General features: G+C 40.2%; 1 protein-coding gene across 3 annotated transcripts in view; it reads right to left on the bottom strand.

Moving 5' to 3' along the window:
* The window catches only part of cdh4 (cadherin 4, type 1, R-cadherin (retinal)), a 224,005-nt gene that overhangs the window by 113,167 nt on the left and 85,674 nt on the right, over nucleotides 1-25,164 (bottom strand). The gene's annotated exons all lie outside the window — the stretch shown is intronic.

The raw sequence follows: 25,164 nt of genomic DNA, 5'->3' as shown, positions 1-25,164 counted from the left end.
CTCAAATATGCATTTCAAGTAGCTGAAACTGCTGTGAATTTGTCCTCTTTAGCTCATCTGAATCAATAGATAATAACTATCGTTTTTATTGTTTGTAGTGTAATGTTTTTCTTTTAATTATTATTCCGACACGCTGCCAAGTTGTCATTCAACAGGCGATAATGTCATCATCTTCATGTCTCTGTGTCAGTTGAAGAGAAATGCAGCCTTTCCTCTAAAACTTTCCAGCAGCGTTGGGACTTCTTGGGATATTTTTCTTAAGGTGGGGAACTCTTATTCAGCTCATTGGTCTGTGTTCCCGTTTAATCGCTGCTATAATTACAAGTTTAGCTTGTAGATGATGCTCATCTGCTTGAGATGAGGCAAACACGTGTGTGAGCTGAATGAGTCAAAAATGCCTGCCGGCATCTTGACTTAAATGCGACTGGAAAAATGATTCATTTTGACTCAATATCTGCCAAATTATGTGATTTTCATTGTGAAAAAATGTCCATAATCCACCGAGAAGCTGCACAAAAAAAGAGAAACTTCAGAACTTAATTTGCAATACTAATGTTTTGAAGTTTCTCAGTGATAGCGGTTTGTACAGCCGAGGGTACGCTGCAAATATTTAATTCTGTATACTTGACGGTGCAGATTTTCTGCACAGACATACAAATGTGAAGACAAGCTTAAAGAAAGACTCAAAAGACAATGCCAGTGCATGTTGTGGTACTTTTTATGGGGGCTTTGTCTCCTCAAAGCTTGAACATTTCTTTCATTCTTTTGTTTCTTAAATAGGATTGTGTTTTGCTTTTATGTTTTCATCTGTCAAACGTAAGGATGCACGCCACGTAATATTAACAATGAGCACAAGAAGAAAGAGAAGATGAATTTAAGAACTCTTTAAACACTTTACGTTAATTGTAAGCAATCAAAAATAATAGAAAACCATTTGTCTGACAACATGAATCACATGCTAAATGCACTCCTGTAATGGGGAGTTTGGAGTAGTTCTCTGAACAACAGATTGCTGCAGTCTGGGATGTGTTTGAGGAGAGAGCTCCAGCGGGAGGGGGCAGCTGTAGAGAATTCTCTGTCGCCTCAGGTCTGCTGCTTAGTCCTGAGTGGTGTTGACAGGAGCTTGGCATGAGAGGAACGGAGGCTGGGGGAAGGAGTGTGGTTATGGAGCAGGTCTGTTAGGTAGGAGAGAGAGCTGGTTATAGAGGAATCTGCGAGAGAAGTGAAGGACTTTCAAATAGATCTGTTGTGTGAAGGAACAGAGGTGATGTGAGCGAGCAGGTGTGCAGCAGAGTTCCGGTGTTTACATACGACTTTGGACGATTTACCATAAAGATTTCTGATGGACAGAAACTAGCTGTGCTTTTAAGTTGGTAAAGGCACCTCAGGGGAGTTGATTGATGCTATATTCGAAGGAGAGAAGGAAAAACCCCAAAGTCTAGGATGTGTAGAGTTATCAGTGGTGATGCAGACATTATGAATGGTTTAGGTGAAGGATTTGAGATCGATGATTTATCACAGCTGCATCCACGGTTCATTTCAGTAATGCAGCTGGAGAAAAAGTGGACTAAAATGTAACAGTGATGCATTTGGTGGAGATGTAGAGTTTGATGCTGTCAGTGTAACAGTAGTGGGTTCAGAGGGGGAGCGTGTACAGTAAAGGATGGCTAGAAGAGGAAACATGCACATCCTGGAGGAAGTCTTATTAACTAGTACAGTGCTACAAGCTGTTGTCTGTTTGTCAGATAATACTTTAATCCAGAGAGGGCAGTACCAGTGATGCTGAGTAAGGACAGGAGCGGCACTGGCTGTTTGTGTCGAAAGATGCAGTGATGTCAGGAAGGATTAGAGGCTGAAGCAATGAGGAGCAGGTTGTTGGTGACTTTAAGTAGAACTGCTTCTGTACCATGTAGTGAGCAGAAACCAGATTTAATTGGTGTGAACATGTCATTGCAGATTACGCTTACGTTTGAGTTGGAAGGCAACAAAATGTTTCTGCGATTCTGACAGAAACGACGGATTATAAATGGGCTGGATAAAAGCTCATAATATCAGGTATCTCTGTTTTTATGAGGATTAGCATGACAACAGCCAGCTTTAGTGTTTTTGGGGTCTGAATAGCGTGGAGACAATCCGTGACAAGATTACTTGGCATACAAGCAAACCATCATGATACAGTTCTGATATGAAATCACCAATTTTTCCATTAAAGAACTTTTTAAAAGATCGTTTGAGGTGTCTTGGTTGGCAGGGCGAGACCTCTGTGGATCATGCTCGTCTGAGGTCTGCGGCAAAGTTTAGATGATAATGTCATATGACACATATGAATGGTTTTAATGTCATGGCTGTTCAGTGTAGAGCGGTGTGTTATGATATGCATTGTGTGTGTTTTTTAATCAAGTAGCTCATGTTAAAAATGTGATTTTAATATGTTTCCTGTCATCTGATTGGTTAGAATAAAACCTGGCATTTCGCTGATACTGGGATTTGCAAGACTAAAGTAGCAAACCTACTCGGAGCATAGCAGCACAATGAATCGCATCGTTCAATAGCCTTAGCTCCTCTCTCTCTCTCTGGCAGAAGCACGCTTTTCAGTGGAACCTGTGTGTGAGACGCCTTGTTTCAAATCACTTAAATGTGCTGCAATTTTACACTCAAAAAGCAGCTTTTCATGTTGGTCTCCTCAGTCATTTCGAGTTGTTTCTATTCCGATGACCTTGCTGTTGCTTGGAAGTGTGTCTGCATTGTGCACATTTTTTCTTCCTCAGTTTTCACGCTAAAGCCAAATGTCATACTGAGTTAAAAAAAAACAAACAAACATAAAAAACCCCAGACAAGACCATGGATGAAAAGTATCCTTTATCGCCATTGTACACCTCACACAGTATGAACGTGTTTGACTACAACTGATAAAGTTGAATCCTTGCCACGTGTAATGTGATGTGACACTTCACTGAATGGAGTTTGAAACTAATGTGCAAAACTGCAGTGAAGGTGAAAAGCTGCCAGGATGCGATGCAACAGCTTTGTCTCAAAGTCTGAGAACACTGGAGTGTTTATTTAGATCCAGTCTTTTCAAAGTAAAGCACTTTAATTATTTTTAAGGAAATGTTATGTCTACAGTAAAGGTGTCCTCTCACCCAACGCATCTTAAGTTGGTATTTTAGTGTCTTTTATTTAAGATGGCAGTGAGCAAATCAGTGATGGTGAATGTATAGTAGGAATAGTAGTAAAACTGAGTTTTTCAGGAACAGTTTTTTTTTCTCATGTAGAAACAATCTTTTAAGTTTGAATTCACAATTATGACTGTGTTGGCATTTTACAATATGAGGTATAAGGTGACTGACATCCATACATATATCTCAAAGTAAAATGCTTGGCAAAAATGATTTCAATCAGGGAATTTTTTAAAATCTTGAAAACACCTCCTTTTAACTCATTAATGGGTAGGGATGGGTACCGGTATCCGGTAGCCAGACCGAAAAGCAGCGCACATTTCGGTGCTTTATTTCGGTGCTTTTTTTTTTTTTTCTTGAGATGTCATACACTTTGGATTCTAGCCAATCATTTTACCTTTGCAAGCGTCGTAGGCGGGCCCAGGTACGTACGTTCTTTTAGAGCAGAGCTACAGATTAAAAATGCCCAAGGCGAAGCGGTCAAAGTCTGGCTGTACTTCACAGCAAAAGATGCAAACTCAGCAGCCTGCAACAAGTGCTATAAGGTGATACTGTGCAAAGGAGGAAACACCTCGAATCTGATGAAACACCTGGCGACGTATAGGGCTTTGGAGCGTGATGTCACGGGGGTGGGCGTGGAAAGGATTTTGGCCCGATCCGCCATTTTGGGGGTCTAAGTGAAAAAGGAGCGAAAGCATAGCCATGGTTCGTTCTTGCTGTGTGGTCGGCTGCAATGTTCGATCACACGACCGGCACGGGAATAAGCTTGAAAATGGTTTATCTTTTCATTCTTTCCCAACCCGGAAGCAACATGAGGCAGCTCGTGTATCGATGTTACCAAACGAAGGCGTCCAGCCTGGATAGCAGCTGTGAGACGAGCTGACGTGCAGATCTCTTCCATCTCCAAATATCTGTTGGTGCTCCAGACATTTTCATTCCGGTAAGTTCTAAATATGTTCATATCACTCTTTATAGCCTATTAGTTTTATTTTCTATGCGCTCTGAGCTCATAGCAAATTAGAACAAACATCCTACTGAGTGATTTTGCAGAACTACCTTCTATTTATAGAGTTGCTAATTATTTGGCATTATTGCAGCAAACCAGCCGATGAAATGGATGAAACATCGGGACTGGTTTCCAGCGCTACACGAGGGACCTGCTTCAAACATACCACCATGCCAATCAGATTACTTCTTCCATGTGAGGGTGAAGAGGTGACCCTTCTGGATAAGATGGTGAAGGTTTGCTGCGTTTTGGTGAACAGTGTCATAATAAAACCAGGGAAAATGAAACCTGCTCCTGTTAAATATTCTTAAGTCTTTTGCTGTATAAATAGCAGTATTTTTTTCAAAAGATACAGTAAATAATGTTAGTAGTGGGTGATATCATGTAAACACTCATGATTTTATGTGAACATTTTGTCATTTGTAAACTATCAATGACATGGATTCTACATTGTACCTGATGTGATGTTCTATAAAGTGGTTTTAATAAAATAAAATAAAAAAGAGGCAAAAATTAGTTTGTTTCTTTATTCAACATTTGAACAGTGGGACTCAGTCAGTACATATTCAGTAAATGCAAATTATTTACACGGCAGTGCACTTCAGGCATAAATCTAGACCCCTAGATAAAACATCATGGCATTATAGCAGTGACAACTCCTCCACAGTAGCAGGTGGGGTTTTTCTTTTTTGAGGCTCCTTTTACCTGTCACTACAGATGGTCTGTGTATGTTTTGATCAAGAGCCTTTTTTGGGCAGCTGAAGAGGAGAAGTCTATCTTATGGCCAACCTCTGGCTGTATCTTGGTAATATTACCCAGCAAAACCCAGTATGCAGGTTCATCTGTAACAGTCCTTGTGCCACAGATCAACACTGTTCCGTCTACTTTAAACAGAAGAGCAGCGACATGGCTGCAGGTCTCTGCGACTCTGGCCATACAGCTGCAGTGGGCGACTTCAACCTTCCCTGTGATGCTCACAATGACCCATAGCTGCAATGCTGGTTCATTCAGTCTTTGAGAGCGCAGGACCTGAAACACACACAGACAAAGTTCATTTAAAGACAAGAACTATGAGCCAAGGCCGACACAAATGTGTTTTATCTACTTTATCATAAATGTAACAAAGTGTCAAGAAAGTTAGCACATACATGTAATTTTTCATTTCTTTATGTGTCCATCTATAGAACGCTGCAGGTTATAGTCTAAATCTGCCTGTTCTGTCAAAAACCTGCCAGCAGAAAATGAACCTAAAGTATGTAATGCAAGGATGTCATCACTTTAGAGATGGAGAAAGCATAAAGTGACAATTATGAATCACTTAATATGATAAGGAGATTCTGCAGGTCATTAATCAATGTATAAAACTAAAATAAAATGTATTTTTAGTGACACAGGATACAAACATGGACGCAAGATGTATAATTAGAATTATTTATAATAAACATTAATAAATCATTGCAATTTCTTTAACCATAGAGAATAACTAAATCCTTCAGGACAGTGTCTCATCAATGCACTGAACTCACTATGTTATCCCTCTAACAGCCTCCACATGTTCTCACTGTAATTTCCCCTCATGAATGAATTTATGCTGCACTAATGTGAATGTTTGCAGGGAAATCAAACGCATTTCACTCGCAGCACTCGAGCTGACTTACCTTTGTTTGAATGACGACTTGTACGCGCTGATTCCACAGATAAGGTATGAAATATATCAGGCTACGTCAATAGCGGTTGGTCTTCAGGGTTTCTACTCCACGGCCGTATTTCATACGGGTCCACATTTCCAATGCACGCTATTTTCTGCAAGTACCGCCGCTTCGCCTCTGGATGCAATCGGTCTCTATACAGTCCATTCTCTATTGAGCAGCTTTTAAGCATCTTGTAATCGTCGTTCCAACACGGTGTTTGATTTGATTCGTAGACCCCGAAAATGGTGCCGTGCTCCCACAATGCATTGCGGCGTGACGTCAACTCCAAAGCCCTATAGCATTTTGTTAAAAGCCGAGAAATGCGCCGTATTTGATAGCTTGCTGCGAGACCTCACACCGTGCACATCTACTGTGCGTGGGTTGCCTGTTATCTGACCCGGAGCAGCATCCCCCAAAAACCCGAAGAGGAGAGTCCTGGCCCCTAGCCCTGCCAGTGTAGCAGAAATGATGACGGATGATGAAGCAGCAGCAGCAGTTCTTCTCTGCGTGAGTAGCTTAATGTTGTTCGTGTGTAATTTACGTTGAGTAGGCTAACCACGTTATTACATTAATGCAGGTAAAATGAACTAGCAAACACCGTCGTAGCTACATGCGGCTGTCTTCTTGTTCGATGGCAGATACTCCCGTCACCCTGGCCAAAAAGGCTAAAGTGACCAAAGAAAAAGTGGAAAACAGCTAAACATGAGAAGTTTTTGGACAAAGTTTGTTTTTTCAATTGTTTAAGCACTGCTTCCAGCCAAGAGTGATGCCATAAATCCCCTATAGCTGCAGAAAAGTCTAAAATTGTTATCTTTTTACAAAAAAAACAGCTGAACATGAGAGGTTTTTGGACCAATTTTGTGTTCTCCATTCTTTAAGCACCGGTTCGAGCACCATTTAAGCACCGGCACTGTTTCAAAAGTACCGGTTTGGTACTGGTATCGGATAAAACGATACCCATCCCTATTAATGGGTCATCATTTTCTGTCATCACCCTAATATAGGATGTTGTAGGTTGTATGATGCCAGCTAACCTTTCTAGTGTATATATTATGTGCATTACAGTGTTCACTGTTGAGCTAATTGTTTAACAGATCCGCTGAGGGAGCGTGCTCGCTGGGAGCCTGCACTCAACACGGCCAACTAAGAGGCAAGGGTTGTGTGTGCACTGTTTGTGAGTATCTGTGTGTATGTGTGTGGGCACTGTGGATGACTGAAGGGTTCTGGCAGAACGAGGTCACTCTGTTCTACCAGGTGATTTTGTGCGGGGGTGGACAGGATAAGGATGCATGTTTGTACATGTGTGCATGTGTGCGCATGATTGCACTGCAACGCATGGGCTCTCCAAGTAAAAATGCAGCATATAAACAGGTTTTTAAAAAAATCTTTTAAGCAAAAGACTTCCCTTTCCAAGAGAAAGTCTTTTCTTACAAAAGCACTTCTGTTTATAAATGCACATGTTAGTTTTATGTTAATAATACTGTCATGAAATGTCAAATCTATTAATATTTTTATGCGATGGTGTGGGACTTTGTTGGCTGGAGAAAGCTGCCTGCAACGATTTCCGTTACTGTGCTATCATTTACCATCTCACAACCACCAGTAACAAGGTAAGGCGCTGCTTATTCTAACTCTTTGAAGAGACCATTTAGGCCCGCTATTAAGCCCCGCAAGGCAAATATTTGCATGTGCACGGAGTGAAATATGAATAAGCAACAAACGTAGCCCTTTGCCGACCCAAGTAGCGATGTGATGTGATGTGAACACCGTGCTGCTTAATGAGTGTCTCAGGAGAAAGCAGGTACGTGTCTTCTATCCCTCCAGCCACCCCAGAGCGGTGCCCATCTCTCTCAGCATCATTAACTCCAACAGTAACGATGACAAAAAAACCACCAAAAAACTTACATTTTTACGTGTTGATATAAATGCAAAGCTACGTATCGCGTCAACACAAAAAGTCATCAAAATGAAGCGTCACAGTGGAACACCACAAAAACTGTAACAAATCCTCAACATGACTTTTTTGGAAAAGCGACTTGTTGGAAAAAATAAAATCCCTTCCAGTGAAAAGTAACCGTTTTAAATCTTGTAGTTGCAGTTATATTTTTTTTTAAAAGAAAAAAATATATATATATTTCATTCTGATGAACATAGTGGAGTTTTGAGGGTTTAATCAATGCCATAAAAAATGACTTATCACAGTACTCTGAAGCAAAAGGGAAAATTCATCTCGGAAGTTAATATTGTAGTACTTAATTATGTTGTTAATGAGTGACTAATGGAAGAGTTCTTTTCATGAAGGTCTCAAGAGAGCACCTTTTTACAATCTGATTAATCCAGTTCAAGACGTCTGGAAGCGGTGTGGTTTTTTTTTTCTTCTTTCTTTGTTGCCCTACAGGGTGCATTTAATTTTCTGCTCCAGACAAACAGCTTTTCATTTATCACATCCCGGCCAGAAAAGACACCTGTCGCAAAAGCTGGCACCACAGAGAAAGAGAGGAAAGCAGAGCCTGGGGGAAAACTAATGTTCAGCGTGCTTCGTCCTAAATATTAACCAGGCGCCTCATACTCTAAACCTGCTGATGGTAGCCACTTTTGGATAGACCGAGAGAGGATGCACCCCAATCCTCTACGGACAGCGCTGCCCTACTTGTGTGGAGGTGACCGCCCCCATGTGTTCTACAAGGCCCTAACGCTCACCATTGTTATTTATGAGCTCACAAAGGTGTCCTTTTTGCAGAGAGAACAAGTGCCACCTGTTTTAGCAGGAGGTTAAAGTACGGCATGGTGTGCTCTGCAAAGGTGAAAGAGGGGGTGAAAGAGGGGATGAAAGAGTGGAGCAAAACAGGATGAAACATTAGAAACTAGGCTGCGAGCTTTCGGATTATCTCATTACTCTGCGAGCAGCAGTTTTATCGGACTACTAAAGGAAATGGTTTTTAACATCAAAGTAGTGTTGTCACATTATTAGCTATGGTGATCATTAATATTATACAGTGAGGTCGTGTATTGTTATCTCTCGACTTTTGCAAAGTTCCTACCTGTCTCCCACTCAGTTAACATTGCACTGCTTGCATTACAGTAATGCTAGTGTGGAAATTTGCTTTTCCTTTTGTTGAGTGAGATAAGAAAATTAAAAGCTGTGGTAAACATATATATTAATTAGACAAGATCATGTATACAGGAACTGAACCTGGAGCTCTGCCACTGTATACGTCTTCTATCAAATCAGTCTATTTTTTTCTTTGACATTTTTTTGAAGGATGAAAAGACTGAATTCAATATTCGTCCATAAAGATGTCGCCCTAGATGTTGACTTTAGAGCAACATGCAGTTACAAAAAGTTCACATATCACAAGGTTCAGTGTCTGGAAATGTGTTGACCAAGCCAGAGGCTGCTAAACATATTTTTTTTTGTTATTGCTGACAGCATCCGTAGTATTACCTTCACATTTAAACACGCCATGTTTAGTGTTAAACACTAAAGCGAAGCTGGAGACAAACATTGTGAGAAGCCAAGGTTAATTTCTTCACATGCATTTACAGTTTCGCAAAATGGCACGACTCCTTTGTTCTTCCCTCTCAAAGTGCTCAAACACACAATAGAGAACAATGAGATTTTATGCAGGTCTGGCTAAATGTCGGGCCTTAGAAGACATTCAGGTGCAGAAGAACAGACCTTTGTGAAGAAAAACTGAGCAATGCCTCACCGCTGATTCTTTTATTTCCCATTTAGACTGGCACTGAAGCAGAGGATTACGGATATAATCAGAACTAAAGATAGTCATCTGGACTGTATTTGTGATTAAATGGAGAGGACACAGGTTGCCAATTTTCCTATTAAGTGGTGTTGTGCTGAATAAGGGCCCTTATAGTTTATTATCTGTTCTTTAAAATTCATGACATTGAGCAGAAAGACCACAAAGACCCTAATCAATCAGTAGAAGAGGCAGCGGTTCTATGTATAGTCAGAGATGACGGGGGCTGTCGCTAAATTTATCCTCACAGAAGGTAAAGCAGCTTTATGCTAGGAAATATCTCCCTTCTTCCTTCCTATTTAAGGACAGTGAAGTGCTTTTATTTAACAATTTATTGTGCCTATAGCGCAGAGGCTATACTTCCTATGCACGTACCCACATAGGAATTCCTGCTCAGGTGTAAACACAATGAAAGTAGACATGGTCAATGGACTCTAAGTGAACTTTTGCACCACTCCAAAGCTTTAAGGTTCAGCAGAAGACTCTCTTTCTTATAATGAAGAGGAGAGGAGATAATCTAGCATTAACAGTTGGCTTCCCATGAGGAAAAAACATCATTCATTAAGGTGTGAAGAGGTCTTCAGTATGCATACACATTCCCTATCTTTCTCTCCCTGTGTCTCTCTCTGCTTCCTTTTTTCCCCCCTTCCTTTCTCCATGGTGATACAGACACACCACACAGAGAACCTAAATGAAAGGGGTGTCAAAAGAACATTGATTTCTAATAGGGGAACTCTCTGGATCAGCATGGGGCTTGGCCTAAGTCTGTCTGCTCTTCGGCCAAGGACACCGTGTGTGGGAGCATCAACCGGACCCGTCTCTCTCCGCCAGGCACCAAATGAACCGCTACAGCAGGACACAGGGATCAGAGAGCAGTGGGAACCTTCTTTCATCTCTTGGGGATTAGCACTCCCATAGGAGAGAAGTATATGTGTGTATGTGTGCGTTGTAACACTCTACTAGAAGCATCTACCTTTTAGCCACAGGCTGCATGCTTCCTGTTTGTGCCGCATGCTGAGAAAACCCCCCCAAGGCCACAGACGCACAAAGTTCCACAGGCAAGAGTGGGATGAAGGAGAAGACGCCTTCCCTGGGCAAGTTTTCTTAAAATAAATATGAAACTCTATGAGCTTTTTCCTCATGTGCAACGGTGATGTTTATAGACCGAGCTACACCATTGGAGGTTGATTATTTTTAAAATATTCAGCATTGGAGGAAAAAAAATACTGTTCAAAGCTCCCTGTTATGTTCAAGAGAGAAACTATTTGTATATCGCTGAGTACAGAGGAACTTTAACACTAAAAAGCTAACACGTGGGCGAGAGTAGTAATTCTAGTGAAGGCATTAAACATGCACGGACACAGAGAAGGACTTCTGGACAGTAACCAACTGAGTTCTATTGATATATTAGTGCTGCGGCAGGAAAGGGCGAGGCAACGAGTAAAGCAACCTGCAAACCACAACTGTGTGATGATCTGCAGCGTTCTTGAATCATTAGCCACTTCACACCAGGCAACGTCTTTGGTGTCGCTGATGCACAAAAGCTCACAGAGACTCACAAGTAATAGAAAACTAACAACATCAAATCATAGCAGACACACATGTTTTGCAATACTCGCAAATTAATCGCTGTCATTTGATGATATTCAGCATCATTCATTCTACAGTACATATGCAACAGATACTTGCTGTTTTGGCAGAGCTACAAAAGGATTGAAACTACTTACTAATTTTACACAAAAGAATTTATCGTTATCCTTTCAAGTTGACAATAATAGTGCAATTAGAATAATTCTTTTACTGACTGGTTGTAAAGCATACGATAAAAAGAAGCCATCAGAGAGTACAAACCTCCGCTGAGAGCATCTCACTCAGTATTTACTTTAAAGGGCATAGTATTATAGTTTGTATTAGGGCTGCTCGATTATGGCAAAAATGATAATCACGATTATTTTCACTGAAATTGAGATCTCGATTATTTGACGATATTTATTTAACCCTTTAAGACCTACCATAGAACCAAGTCCGCCAGAGCTTATATTATATTTTTACATGTTGTAGTGCCATTTGTGGGAGCATTTCAAGTTGCTATACAACTATTATAGCCCATATTTTAATAATATGTATGCATTAAGTCCATAGTAACTACATTAATTGCAAAAAAGTGCAATAAACTACAAAAAAAAATTGAAAATCATTTTTGTTTTTTTTTGCATATATTTCTACTTGGAGAAATTTAAGAGGCTTATCCTTCAAAACTTTAAATACAAAAAAGTTGCAAAAAATAGTTTACAACAGGAAATTTATTTTGAGTGTCTTCATAGTTTTATTTTGGAGATACATCAATTTTTATATACTGCAGGAAAAACGAAAAAACAATCCTATGATGCAAATTTGCAAAGAAAACAGCATCAAAATAAACTATTTCCAGCAGTGCAATTCGAATTCTAAGCATCCCAGCAACTATTCAGAAAAGTCAAACATGACCAGTATAGGCTTTTAAGGCCTACAAGTAAAAAAACTACAATTTCCGCGAAAATGACGTCACTTCCGGTTTCGGGCAGGAAATGGCGGACATGTGACAGTTCGCGCTGACGTCTGTTTAACTGTGGGAAGTGTTACGAACAGCTGATCGGATCGGCAAAGCGTGTTTCTGGAATATTATGTTTTTGTTCCTGCAAGGCTTTTTATGCAGTTTTTGCAAAGCTTTATGTGGAAGGAAACCGTGACCGAGGACAAGCTGATGGCATCAGATGTAAGTACAACTCCTCTGGTTTCATATGCAAAACAAATTATTGCGCTAGCTTAGGCGGTCCAGGTTCTACAGGGATTTAAAAATAGTTACGCAAAACGGAGCGTGCTGCTCTGACCGGATCTAAAGGGTTAACAATGACTTTAAAAAATAATATAAAATAGTGTGCAACACCACTGAAGTTTTTTTTACCTCTCTTTTCAACCAACAGCAGTCACTCTCCTCTCCAAATAACTTCTGCTTAGCTTTCCGAGCTTCCCTCGGGTCCTCTTAATCAGCGGTCTCCAACCTTTTTTGCGCCACGGACGGTTTATGCCCGACAATATTTTCACGGACCGGCCTTTAAGGTGTCGCGGATAAATGAGGGAGGGGCCAATAATCGGCTCAGTCATTTTTAATGATCGTTGAAAGCCCAGATCGTAATCGTGATTAAAATTCGATTAATTGAGCAGCCCTAGTTTGTATATATTTTTCATGTAGGAGTAGGAAATGGCAGGTATTGATTTGCAAACTGGAAATAAATAACTTCAGCTTATTATATAATATCATACTACAGTATATTTCCAACTAACTAGGCAACTCATTTTCTCTCTCTTGGCAACACTTTCTTTAAAGATGTAACACAATATCAAATGTAAAAGTGAGGTCAGAGGACAAACAGGACATCTATAATGTGATATTTAGAATCCACACATATCAGTATCATTTCCTAAATGTTGCCAATGCAAAAAGCAGTGGAATTCTAAGCATCGTTTTAAAGATAAAATACATTTTATGAATATTTGACCTCATTTTACCTTGAACAGAAGGTCAGAGATTCAAAGTAACATGTTATTTAGAATCCCCATATATCATTTATTGTATGTCTATATGTTGTCATTGCAAACAATAGCTCTGTATAGCATTATTATCACTTTCACCTTCAGATCAATCTGTTGACCTTGAAGGAGAGGTCAGAGGTCAAATGTGACATTTTAACGGTACTTTCTACATGCTGACAATACACACCACAACTTATAACTTAGAAACTATGATTCTTACAAGACTTTTTGTCAATTTTCAACCAATAACACAGGTCTGCAACCAAAAAACTGCGTAGGATTTTTTGTCTATTTTTTTTGTCTATTTCTTATAGATTTTTACTCACTGAAACCGGGATTTTCAAAATTCCATCTCGTCAGGTTTTCTTGCAAAACTCATGTTTGTAGTGTAATTAAGCGTACAATTTCCCTTTTAGTCTGGTATCCTATACTTGAGTCAAAAACCACATCCAAAATCCGAAATGATTTGTTACATTCATTTAATATTTCTAAGAGCAAGACTCAAGAGAAATACAAACAGAAAATGCGACGAATTGAGATGATCATGTCCCAACAGGTTTATTTTGTTAATAGCGAAAGGTAAGGGATCTCTGAAATATTATGCATCCTTAATTGTAATTTATTGTAACTTTTTAAAAATGTAAACTCCTCATGTTTTGCAAAAAAACTGTACATGATGGAGGGAAAAGAAGATCCTTTTGGATACAGCACCCTAAAAACCCTCAAATTTACCAAAAACATCCCATGCGGCTGAAAATTTTTTTGTTTTTTGCAGACCTGTGTAATTCATTAAGTTGACCTTGAAGATCTGTAAGGCAGATTTTTATGGATTGTTAAAATGACTCCACTCTGCACTTGTACCGTAAGTTTTATCAGAATTCATTCAAGACTTTTCAACCTACTGGGTTTAAAGACAGAATGACAGGCACAGAAATGCTACTAAAAACATAACCTCTTTGGCACAGGTAAAGATGAACACGATGGATGCCCTCACAAAATGAAATGACCAAAATATTATAGAACACAAATGCGCTGGACTCGACCTGCTCTGACATGCACGCCACAGGAACACAGAAAGCCTACCCAGTCTTGGTAACAACACTGCGGTGCGTCAGTCCTTGCCCTCTTGTGCAAGATACTGTACCAAACTGTCACTGTCAGCTTCGAGAAAAGCACTGCTTGCTTGTGACACACTGTGTTAGAAGTGCTTTAACTTTATTTTCTATCTCTCCTTGCACACATACTGTGTACTGTAACAGGTCTCGACACGTGTACAGCCCATACTTCCCTCCTTCATTACTTTCTGCCTCACAACATGACACTGAAAGCAACCCCGTTGCACACCGTCAGGAACGATTGTCTGCGTGTCTCACTTTGCAGAGGTTCTCTCCTTCATTGATGTCGCTATACTAAGAATAAGGATGACTCCTGCTGCGCTCTGTGTCCTGGATACGAAGAACCAGCACTCAGCTCTAACTGTTCAACACTGCCTGTCTGCGCATAGTGAGGTACTTAGTCTCACCACGAAGGCAATTTTGCAAGATTTATGTCCAGCTTCAACAGGCAAAATGTGAATACATCACATTATATCGCCCATTTACTGAATAAAAATTGGACAGTTTTGATTTGATCTTACGTGAGTAAATGCTCCTATTAGTTCTGATGACTGCTTTGTTTTTCTAAATGTTGTGTTGTCACTCCTCCTATTATTTTCTGTAAGTACAACATCACATTTGAAGCCTACTACCTCTCCAACCCTATTTCAGACAGCTGAACACAAACCAAAAAAAGCTCCACCTTCCAGGCCAGTTCTTTTTAAAAACAGACCTGGCCTTGCTGCTTCTGAATGCCCTGGCACAGCTGTCCACCTGCAGTGTGCACCCGCAAGCAAGCCTGGACCTGGACACCAAGCCCTGGGCAGTGAGCAGGGAGCAGCTCATAAATGAGTAATGGCAGTCACATTAACATTTGGTGGTAGGGCAGGCTAAGGGCAAGAAGGAGGGGGGGGAGCAGGCTCCCTCTGTCTTATAAAACAGCAGCTGATTAATGTTTGATTCTAGCTGGCTTCATTCTTCCACCGGTGCTGTGCAGAGCTAATCTACAGAGGGTGCTTTTGAGATGGATGGAGCTGGAAAAGAGTGGGATGAAGAAAAGAAAAAACAGTTTGTACAGGTGCTGTTTGGAAAGGTTGATCCAGCAATAAGCTATCTTTCCTCTGGCTCTAACATGAAAAATATCAAGAAGGCGAAACAGTTCAATCAATTCCAAATGCATTCGGGCACTGGTATGATAAGGCGTGGAAAATGGTGACGACAAGGAAATGTCAAAACAGGTTCATTTTGGGTAGTCAAGAAGAAAAAAGTCCAACTTTCTCAATTTTAACATAACCACAAGTTATGGACGACATCCTCGTTTCATGTGTAGCATCTCATTCATTTTTATTGAATTGGGGATGTTAAAGGAAGTTTAATATAACAATAACTATAACCTCATGGACGATTCACATGTAATTCTACACTAAGTCGGTCTCGAGTTTGAAGCTGGTGAATCAGACCAGTTTGTAGTTTGTAGGTGTTAAAGTGGAACCTCGCTGCTCAGATGGTGTGTGTGTGTGTGTGTGTGTGTGTGTGTGTGTGTGTGTGTGTGTGTGTGTGTGTGTGTGCGCGCGTGCGTGTGTGTGAGGAGAATTAGCCGACCCGGGAGAGCCATCAGCTAATGCATCTCACCCGGGCCTTTCATCTATAAAAGCTGGCCTACTTGTTTAGTGTCTTTCTCAGCTCACACCAATTCTCTTTTGGAGTTTGTGTTTTTGTTTGTTTATTTCTAAAGAAATTCTCTTCGATTCAGGGCAATTTCTAGTTTTCAATTCCCACCTTGTCCCTTTACCTCGAGTCCTTTATTGACAATAACTACCCAGTGTAGAGTTGCAGTATTGAATTGCAAACAGAGACAACATTTACACAGAAGAAACCACCACATGGCTCTGTTAGTGATTAGTGCAATTTAGTGTGCAAGGTAAAAGTAGAAAAAATAAAATCGAGCACATTACAACTTTATGTATGTTGCCTCTTGACTCCAGTACCTCCTAATGGGGTTTATGGTTTCATTTCACTTGCTAGTTTAATAATTTAAGGATGTGGCTAACTTGTGAATTACGAGTCTATGGTAGTGCAGTATTTTTGGCATCAGATCCGCCACTCTTGACATTTCAATAAACCCTGATGGCACTGACTGAAATACTTACACCAAGGCTTTTAAAAATAATCCACAGCTTGTAACATCTCTCTTTTATATCGCACACTCTATGGTGGCTGCGGTTGGCAAATAATTTTCTTCTTTTCCTGGGAAATATGTGGTGCCTTTTTACATATCACAACCCAGAGTTATACCTATTTCACAAACACTAGTACTGATGTTTCATCATCACAGGCAACAGTGTTAGCATAAAACATAAACATAAAATGATGGTAATATTATTTTTGGATGTATTGGATCATAAGCCAATGTATGTGGAAAGTTTTACCCGACTTACACGTTTTGACCTAATGCTGGCACTAGAGTTCAGATCAGGTGTGATGTTAGAAGTCAATCTAAGGGTGGCATCACCATATTTTGCAGAACTGCATGAAAGGGCTGTACAAGGATTCTGATCAATATTGAGATCAGAATGATGTGTTATCACTGTTCTCTGGTTTTAGTGACAAAAGTGTTTTTGTTGCACTGTCACATAAACATAACACTGCTTTAACATCCATACGCTGTTACATTCCTGCTATTGTACAAATGTTTGCATCAAAACAAAATTGGTCCCACTAGTCACCTTAATGGGTGCATCTCATAATAGAAGCATGAAAAATATTAATGATGAAAGAAAAATGATACCAAAACTTAAAAGGAATTAAATCCACGGGACATATGATTCACTTTTAGACTGTTACTGTACATTCCTGTTAATCAAATCATCTTCACGTACAAATAATTATGTGTGTGTGTATATTCACCTGATCTAAGCACATCACTTAGAGGCAAATGTAACGTCTGTTATGGAATAAACATATATTCTTAGTGCTCATTTTCTAAATATATATTGTTTTGTGTATTTTAATAATAAAGGCGTGTAAAGCAAGGCCACTTTTGACTCACAAATTAAGTGCTCAGCCAGACTGAAAAACAGGAAGTTAGTGTAGAGCTGTACAAGCATATAAATAAAAACAGGAAACCAGACAGAAAAAAGAGGAACTAGTAACATATAAGGAGTTGTTTGTATCGAGGCTGTGTGTGACGTGTAAAGTACCAAAATAACACTTATATGAGACACATTTTTAGCTTCTAATGTTAGAGATTCTGCATCTGCCTTTGGTCTGTGCAGGGCTCTCTCTTCCGGAAGATGATTGAATAAAGAATTCTAAATGTTTTGACCACTTCTGAGTCGGGTTTTCTCTGTTCTATCATGGGGATCAAAGAATCAGGTTTAATACGTCTTTCACTGCATTCACAGTACCCGCAAGTAAAGTGCCCAACATGTTATTTGTCCATTACCATTTCCCAAAAACCATCAGTAGTCACGATGCTTGGTGGACACTTATCTTTGTCCAAATGGAAGGCGACTGCTCTGGTTTAAGACCAGCTTTATGCACTAGATGGATACACAGAGCTCACTGTTATGTACTTCTGAGTTGATTTTGGATGATTTGCTTTAGCAATCGTTGCAGTGTTTTTCTTGGCCTTCATGCATTAATTATGCTGCAGCTTGTGGTGTATTTTCATATGTTAGAGTACGTTAGCTTTATAGCTTTTTAGTTAACATCATTTGGCCTAAACTTGAAGGATTTCCAAATAATAACAATGGATTGGATTTATATAGCACTTTTCAAGGTACCCAAAGCGCTTTACAATGCCACTATTCATTCACTCTCACATTCACAGACTGGTGGAGGCAAGCTACAGTTGTAGCCAAACACCGATGATAACGGCACAACCCCTAACCTTCTGCTCTTCCAGACATTTCAGTTTTGTTTAACATAATGTTACCCGTCTAGACTAGCCCAGGAAATTTCAAGCTGGTCACTGTAGGGAACGGTTGTGATTGACACATGCAAGCACCCTGCTTTTCCTTTGCAATCTAATGGCAGAACACCCATTTTAAATATCACTCAATCATGCTCATTTAATTGTGGGGAGCCAAAATCATAATTGAAAATAATTAAAATTCAATTGCATGATAACCCATCTCGCAGCTGTCAAGGCATCTGATGCAATTGCATCAGTGTGAACATCATAAAAGTTGCACTGGCATCCACAGAGTTCCACCAGACACACACAGACTGGGGCTAAATAGCAAGATGGTGACTTAAATACAACAACATTACACAAGTGCTCATCACAAAAAAATGCATTTTGTGTCACACAGCTCCCTGCCTCCTCCTGAACAGACTGCTCCATCCAGGGATGGTTTTAAAAGAATGGCCAATGGGGATCTATGAGAAGCAGAAACAATAGAAGCTGATGTTTGGGCCTAATTCATCTATGCTTAAAATGTCAATGGCCATTTACTACTCGAGTGCCTGGCTCACAGCTGGATAGTAAATGTGCTCTTTTGGATGATCAGGGAGAAAACTGTAAGAGCACAGTGATCTTGACAGTTATGTGACAAGGGAGCAAAGGAAATTTGAATTTGTCATAGGTGAGAAAAAACAGACGCCTCTTCATACTTCAGAGAAAACACCAGTTTCATTTTTCTTTTCCAGGGAGAATACTTTACAGTGTTTCACAGTTCTTGCTCTGTCTCTGTTTTTAAAAAAAGAAGAGAAGTGGTAATACTTTGCATTCCAGTACATTGTAGTCCTGGAGCTATTTCAGTGTCTACACCCTCAAGATTAAAAGAGGAACATCTTCTCTGTGGTGGCCGTTCTATTGTAACAAAATGGATAGATTAAACATTTAGTAAGATTAGTACACTAAAAGCATTTATTCACGTTAACAAAAGTGTAATGTGCTTAACTGTGGCAACATTACTGATGAATTCTATCGCTTTAAATGGCGTCTACTTTCAAGTGCAGATGAGCAATAATTACAATGTTATGTCGTTAATGGAAAAGGGCCCAGTGAGACTGGATGTGCTCTACATACCAAATTTGCCACTAAATGGGGGTTAAAAAAATCCAGTAAAGCAGTGCGGAAGAGAGCAAAAAAGAATTGAAATGATATTAACGTGTCAAGTTAAGGTCGATTAAAGTAATTTGGTAACATAGAGGGAAGTGCAGCTACAATAAACGTCAAGGAAACAGGAACTCAGCAGGTTCTGTCAGCTGGCATGTTGACATTCTCTGCATGAAGTCAGCTCCAGCAGAAATCTTATAGAAGTGACAGATTAGTACTTATAAAATTCCTGGCATGTATACACACATGCACGCTCACAGAAACCCACAAGCATGAACGCGGCATGCGCACTCATTTGCAACACCCGCGTGTGCAGATTCAATGCATCCTCAGAGCAGGAAAGTAAGGAATACTGAGATACAGTTGTGATTGACAGGCAAATCGTTCTCGCTGAAATACCCGTTTGACAGAGAAAAGTACCAAATGCAAGAGTTAAAAGCCAGCGACAGCAATCACCTCAGTATACGTCACATGAAAGCAAACTCAAGTATTTTGTGTGTGTCTCCGAACCTGAGTGTCTGAGGTAAAATGCGTAGCAAAATATTAGGACTTTTATTTTTTCCGAAACGAAAAACCTAATGCTCTTTGCGCAAGCCCGGGTGCCAATCACGAGCGTGCCTCTTTGAGGTCCAGGCTTCATCCGAATGTCAGCTCCGTAACACATTATAATTCCAAGCCAGAACTTGAATGACACAGTTCCACCGTGCAACTCTGCCAGGGAGGGGGAAACAAAAAAAGGTGGGGCGAGGAGGGAATAAAAACTGCTCGCCTTTTATTTCAAGAAACAGCGTAACCTAACTGCTAGTAGCAGGCATCGGCAATTGGCTTTAATAATGGTTTCTCCACTCTAATTTGCGTAGGGATTTGCCCGGACCAGTCTTGTCTCACAGGCTCTTAATGCTACTGTGCTATTCAGCGAGAGAAAAGCGGGATGTGCCTCAAAAGTACCAAGCAGAGAAGAGGTAAGAGACAGATAAAGGGGTGGAGGGAGAGACGGAGAGGGGAAAGTCTCCCACAGTGGGAGGTGATGATGAAAGGGGGAGATATTAAAGCGTGCTTTGCCATTTCCTGTTCCCCATAATATCACATAATGTTGGTATAATTAACCCCAGGAAATGTGGCTTCATTAGTCTCAGACTGGATGTTAAAATGAAGTGTGAACTAATTGGTCAAGTATACACGACGGCAGACATTAACAGAGGCGCAGATGCGAGCAGGTTCTATGATTCTATGGCAAAAGCGCGACAACGTTCACTGGCTATTTTATCATGTGCTCTTACAACACAAACACATGTGGCTATAAAAAAAAGACAGACTGCACAGTAACGTGGTCTGACCCTGGAGAAAAGTATTGTGTGTGTGATCTATTTTTCCTGCTTTGTGTGCTCTAAACCTCAGCACATAGCCTTAGACCCATTGGTTCCAGCAAGTTTCCTGTCTTCTCTCATCTGCATCACAAAAAGAGGCTTTTTCTCCATAAAAATACTGATCAAGCCTTATCTTTTTGAAACATGTAATCCAGTGGGGAAAGGCGGACTTGTAGCCATTAGGCACTGTCCCCTGTGCCTTGAGTCTCTGCCGTCTCCGCCTTTGTAGCAAAAGGCCAGAGCAAAGCTAGTTTCCATTCAGCTGGGAGAGCTGGTCAAAGCCACAAGATCAAGCAGCTCCCAGCACTTTCTTTTTATCTTGCTTTTTTCTTTTCTTTTCTTTTCTTTCTTTCTTTTTTTTTTCAACTGAGAAATACTTGAGTTGTCTCGATAGTTTTTAGAAGATGGCGTGCAACAATTCTCCATAGAACAGGATCTTATGTTTTCCCTGGACTCCTGCAGGTCTGACAGCAGTTTTGAGGAAAAGTTTGAAAATTTGGAAATGCTATGTCTTAAATTGGGTAGAAAATAGGAAATTCTCGATGGAGACAGGCTGCCATTTTTATGCTTGTTTGTTTCCTTCTCTGCTGCTTTCTCTCTTTGCACAAACCATCTGCCATACAGGCCCTGTGTGACTTTACTTCAAGAGCTCTTAGTGGCTGTCTTCATCAGCTCAAGATCTGCTGCAGAAAAACAGCTTTAATTGGTACTGAGGGGGGAAGAGCAGCAGAAGGGGCTGCACGCTTCACCACATTTAAGAGAAAATACTTGTGAATGATCAAGAATTGCATTCAACCAAGCTTCTCCTCGATACAGGCATTTATTACTTAGGATAACGCATCAAGGTCTTTTCTAACATCACGTCTTTTATACAATAAAACCCGTACAAGCTCGGCATGTCATTAAATATGCTTCCATTTAAATAAACACATGTTCCAATTAACGCAAATAAGGGAAGTTGTGAATCTGCATCCCTTAGGTTACAAAGCAGTGGCTCTCAGGTTACATGCAGGTAAACCATCCTGTCTCGGTTAAATAGCACACTGTAGGATTTCACAGCGGCCAGTCGGTAACAGACTCTTGAATTTCGCCTACTAAACACGGTTGCAAGATTGAACTAGCAAATGTCAGAGCAGCTACAACTGGGATCTTGCATTTCATGGCAAAAAGAGACACTACAATGTGCAGCCAACAGTGGAGTCCAATCCTTTCCAGTAGGTAATTACGCCATTTTGCCAAAGCCACTAGAAAGCTTCACTACAATTAGAGTGGCAAAAATGGCCTCTCTGACACATTAGAGGAAACCAGGGATGCCCCCCTTTCTTCTCTGCACTGTCAGGGTTCTTCACTGTTTGTGATGTTTCAGAAGAGCTTTGAGACATTAGCTCCTGTTGTTGCTCTGGCTTTGGAGACATTTCGCAGCCCATTAGGTGCTCTTTCAGCCCCAACCACCACTCAAAACCAGTGAAAAAGGATGAAGGAGAGACGGAAACTATACACAAAGGACTTCAATAGGCACATCAGATACATATGTAGTGACTTTCCATTTTAAAAAAAGGAAGAAACTGTTGTTTAACTTTGGGAATTAATTAGGCTTGCTTGTTTCCCAAGGGTTAGCTGAAAAGATGATAGTGATCTCTGTGATAAACTGCTCTTCCACCCATGTTTTTCACTTTGGTTTTCTCTGCTTTTTGGTTCGATCACATCAAACGTGAAAGGTTTAAAGACTGTTCACCTGCTTTAAAACAAACGGTAATAAAGGTAACATACCAGTTTATCTCACCTGTATTTTAGAAGACAATTTAAGAACAGTAAGCATGCTAAAGAAGCAAGATATACACATTTCATACTTCCAAATAAGGGCAGGTTTTAAAAAGGCAGACTTGTTAGAGACAGACAATCAGAAAACGTTTGGCTTGAAGCAAATTAGAAATTATTCTTTGAAATCTGCTGAGGCTCCAGTCACGCAAGCTTAGCGGCAGGCTGGCAACCACCAGTCACTAGGGGAAAAATAAGTATCCGCTGACTGGTTTTGAGTGGTTGCTGGTGGACACTGGCAGTCATTTTGAAATCAGTTGCTAAAGCACCATTCATGTCGGCCTAGAGACTGATCAAGGACTCCCTGGTATCACCGGCTGCTAGGGGAAAACGGCTACACTCCCCAAAATGTGAAATTGACCACAATGAGGTATAAAGTGCTATAGCGAAAGCCTCTTGTGTTTGTTTTAGTCACCCACAGGTTTCCCTTATCGCCCCTAGTCTGGATTGATGATGCAAAGACTTACCAACTAGTCTCTAAGTGGTAGTGAAACTATGAAGAGTGCGATGCAAACCAGAAATGGAGACTGTTCACCTTGAAAGTAGGTAAGTCAGAAACGTGTTGGTTTAAGCAGCAATGCACGACTTCAACTTTAAAGATGGCTGCTGTCAAATTTTACTTAATTATTTAATTAACAAGTGTTTGCAGACAAGACGGTGTCTTCCATGAAAGCTACAGGTAATAGGGGTGGGTTTCGATTATCAATTTATCGATTAAAATCGATTCTGGCTTGGATAACGTGATATCGATTCATTAAAATCCTGAATCGATTTTTTAACATAAATTTTTTTTGCCCGACACCGCAGAATCTCAGGTTAAACCTCACAAAATTTCAACCACCAAACAGCTAAAACACTAAATGAGAGCAGGTATACGGATTCTGCACAAAGACGTAAACCGTCGCGGACCCGCCGACGGATCAAAATCAGTGAGATGTGCCTTTCTCACCCGACGGCACGGACACGGTCGGGGCTGAAAGCTGACAGCTCGCTGATTCGGATGTTTGGGCGGGTCCGCGCTTTGTGTTTACGCCCTTTTTGCGCTGATTCTAAAGCTGCAGGTTTGATCTCTTTCCAAACAATATTGACTGAACCAGCAGCAAAAGAAGATCCAAACTAAGCTTCTCATAAACATCGTCATGAATTTCCTCTGACTTTTGCTGTTTTGTTTCCACCACAATAAAATCACACTTCATGCACAGCTCTCTCTCTCTCTCTCTCAGTGTACTTCAGGAACAGTTTCCCATCTAAAAATCTGTTTTCCACATTATTCGCTTGCTTATTACGCACAAGTCCACCAGCGCTGTCGGCCGCTGTTTTTTCCTTTTACTTACCTCCAAAAAGAAAGCCTCATTTCTGCTGTTCAATGGGCATCTGAAGGAATTTTAACTTCTTAAAATTATGCAAAATTGCAAAACGCGTTGCTGTGTCTCTAATAAAACCGCTGTAACTTTACTCTGCTTTACTTCAGCAGCATCAGGTAATGTTCATATGTTGATTAATGGTTTTCTTTCGTTTTTGATGTACTGCAGAATATTTCTATAAAATCCCAGGCCAGGAAAATCACCTTCATGTTTTTCTGTTTTATCCTCAGTTACTTTGACACAAAAGCATCTGCTGTGATGCTCACACCTTTGAGCAAGTGTCAACTTCCTTTTTATAGATATAAAAATATGGAAATGTACTGATGCATGATCTGAATTATAATATCTCTGACTGTTTGAGGCAAAATTTCCCAGATTCAAAATTTTTCAGAGGCAAAATTCCCCTTATTGAATATTTGTTTCATCCCCCCATCATACGCTGCTACTCCCTTTATTCTAATACACAATACTGTCACTTTCTAGAATCGCCTGCACTGATAGTTAAGTTTTTTATTTATTATAGAGTTATTTGATACTATGTCTTGCACTATCCTACTACTGTATATTACTATTCTTATTGTATATATTATATATCTTAATCATCTGTTCCTCTGTCTCTCCTGCTGCTTTGAGCATGTACATGACAAAAGAATTTTCCTCGGGATAAATAAAGTTATTCTTATTCTTATTCAAATTGAATCGAATCGATTCGGGATCTTGTGAATCGGAACTGAATCGATTCTAGAAATCAGTGACGATACCCAGCCCTAACAGGTAACCAGGGAAATCTGCTAGCAAGCAATAGCAGTCACAAGGAGGTTTTTGGTGCAGCACTGTTTTGCTATCAGTTCAAGAGGTGACATCTTTAGTCTCCACTCTCCAAGTGTTTGTGGAATACACTTTTTTCCTTACCAACGGGTTAGCAGCTTACGGATGGGTCTTTAGGCCAATGTCACTGATGTCTAATGTCTGATTTTGTAAACTGGATGATCTGCAGAGACCAAGAATAAAAATATAGAGTTTTTAAATTAACAAGAAACTTTTTTGCAGAAAACATGGGTTGAAAGGCAGCCTGGCTCTGTCCCATGGGAAAAGAAATCCACTAATCAGCAAAGTTAAAGTCCACATATTCAGTTATATCTGGATTTTGTTTTGATCCTTTAACAAAACAGGGAAAATAATACGTTGCTTTCTGTTTAAAAAGACAATCAAGTCTTCTCAATTTAAATTTCATTTGAACCCCTTAGAAAAG

This window comes from Mchenga conophoros, linkage group LG5, assembly GCF_057382185.1.
Source record: "Mchenga conophoros isolate Kocher_MC1m ecotype Shallow Benthic linkage group LG5, M_conophoros_male_GT1.1, whole genome shotgun sequence".
NCBI lineage: Eukaryota > Metazoa > Chordata > Actinopteri > Cichliformes > Cichlidae > Mchenga > Mchenga conophoros.
Note: the sequence above shows the minus strand (reverse complement) of the source record. Positions and strands in the feature narration are given on the sequence as shown.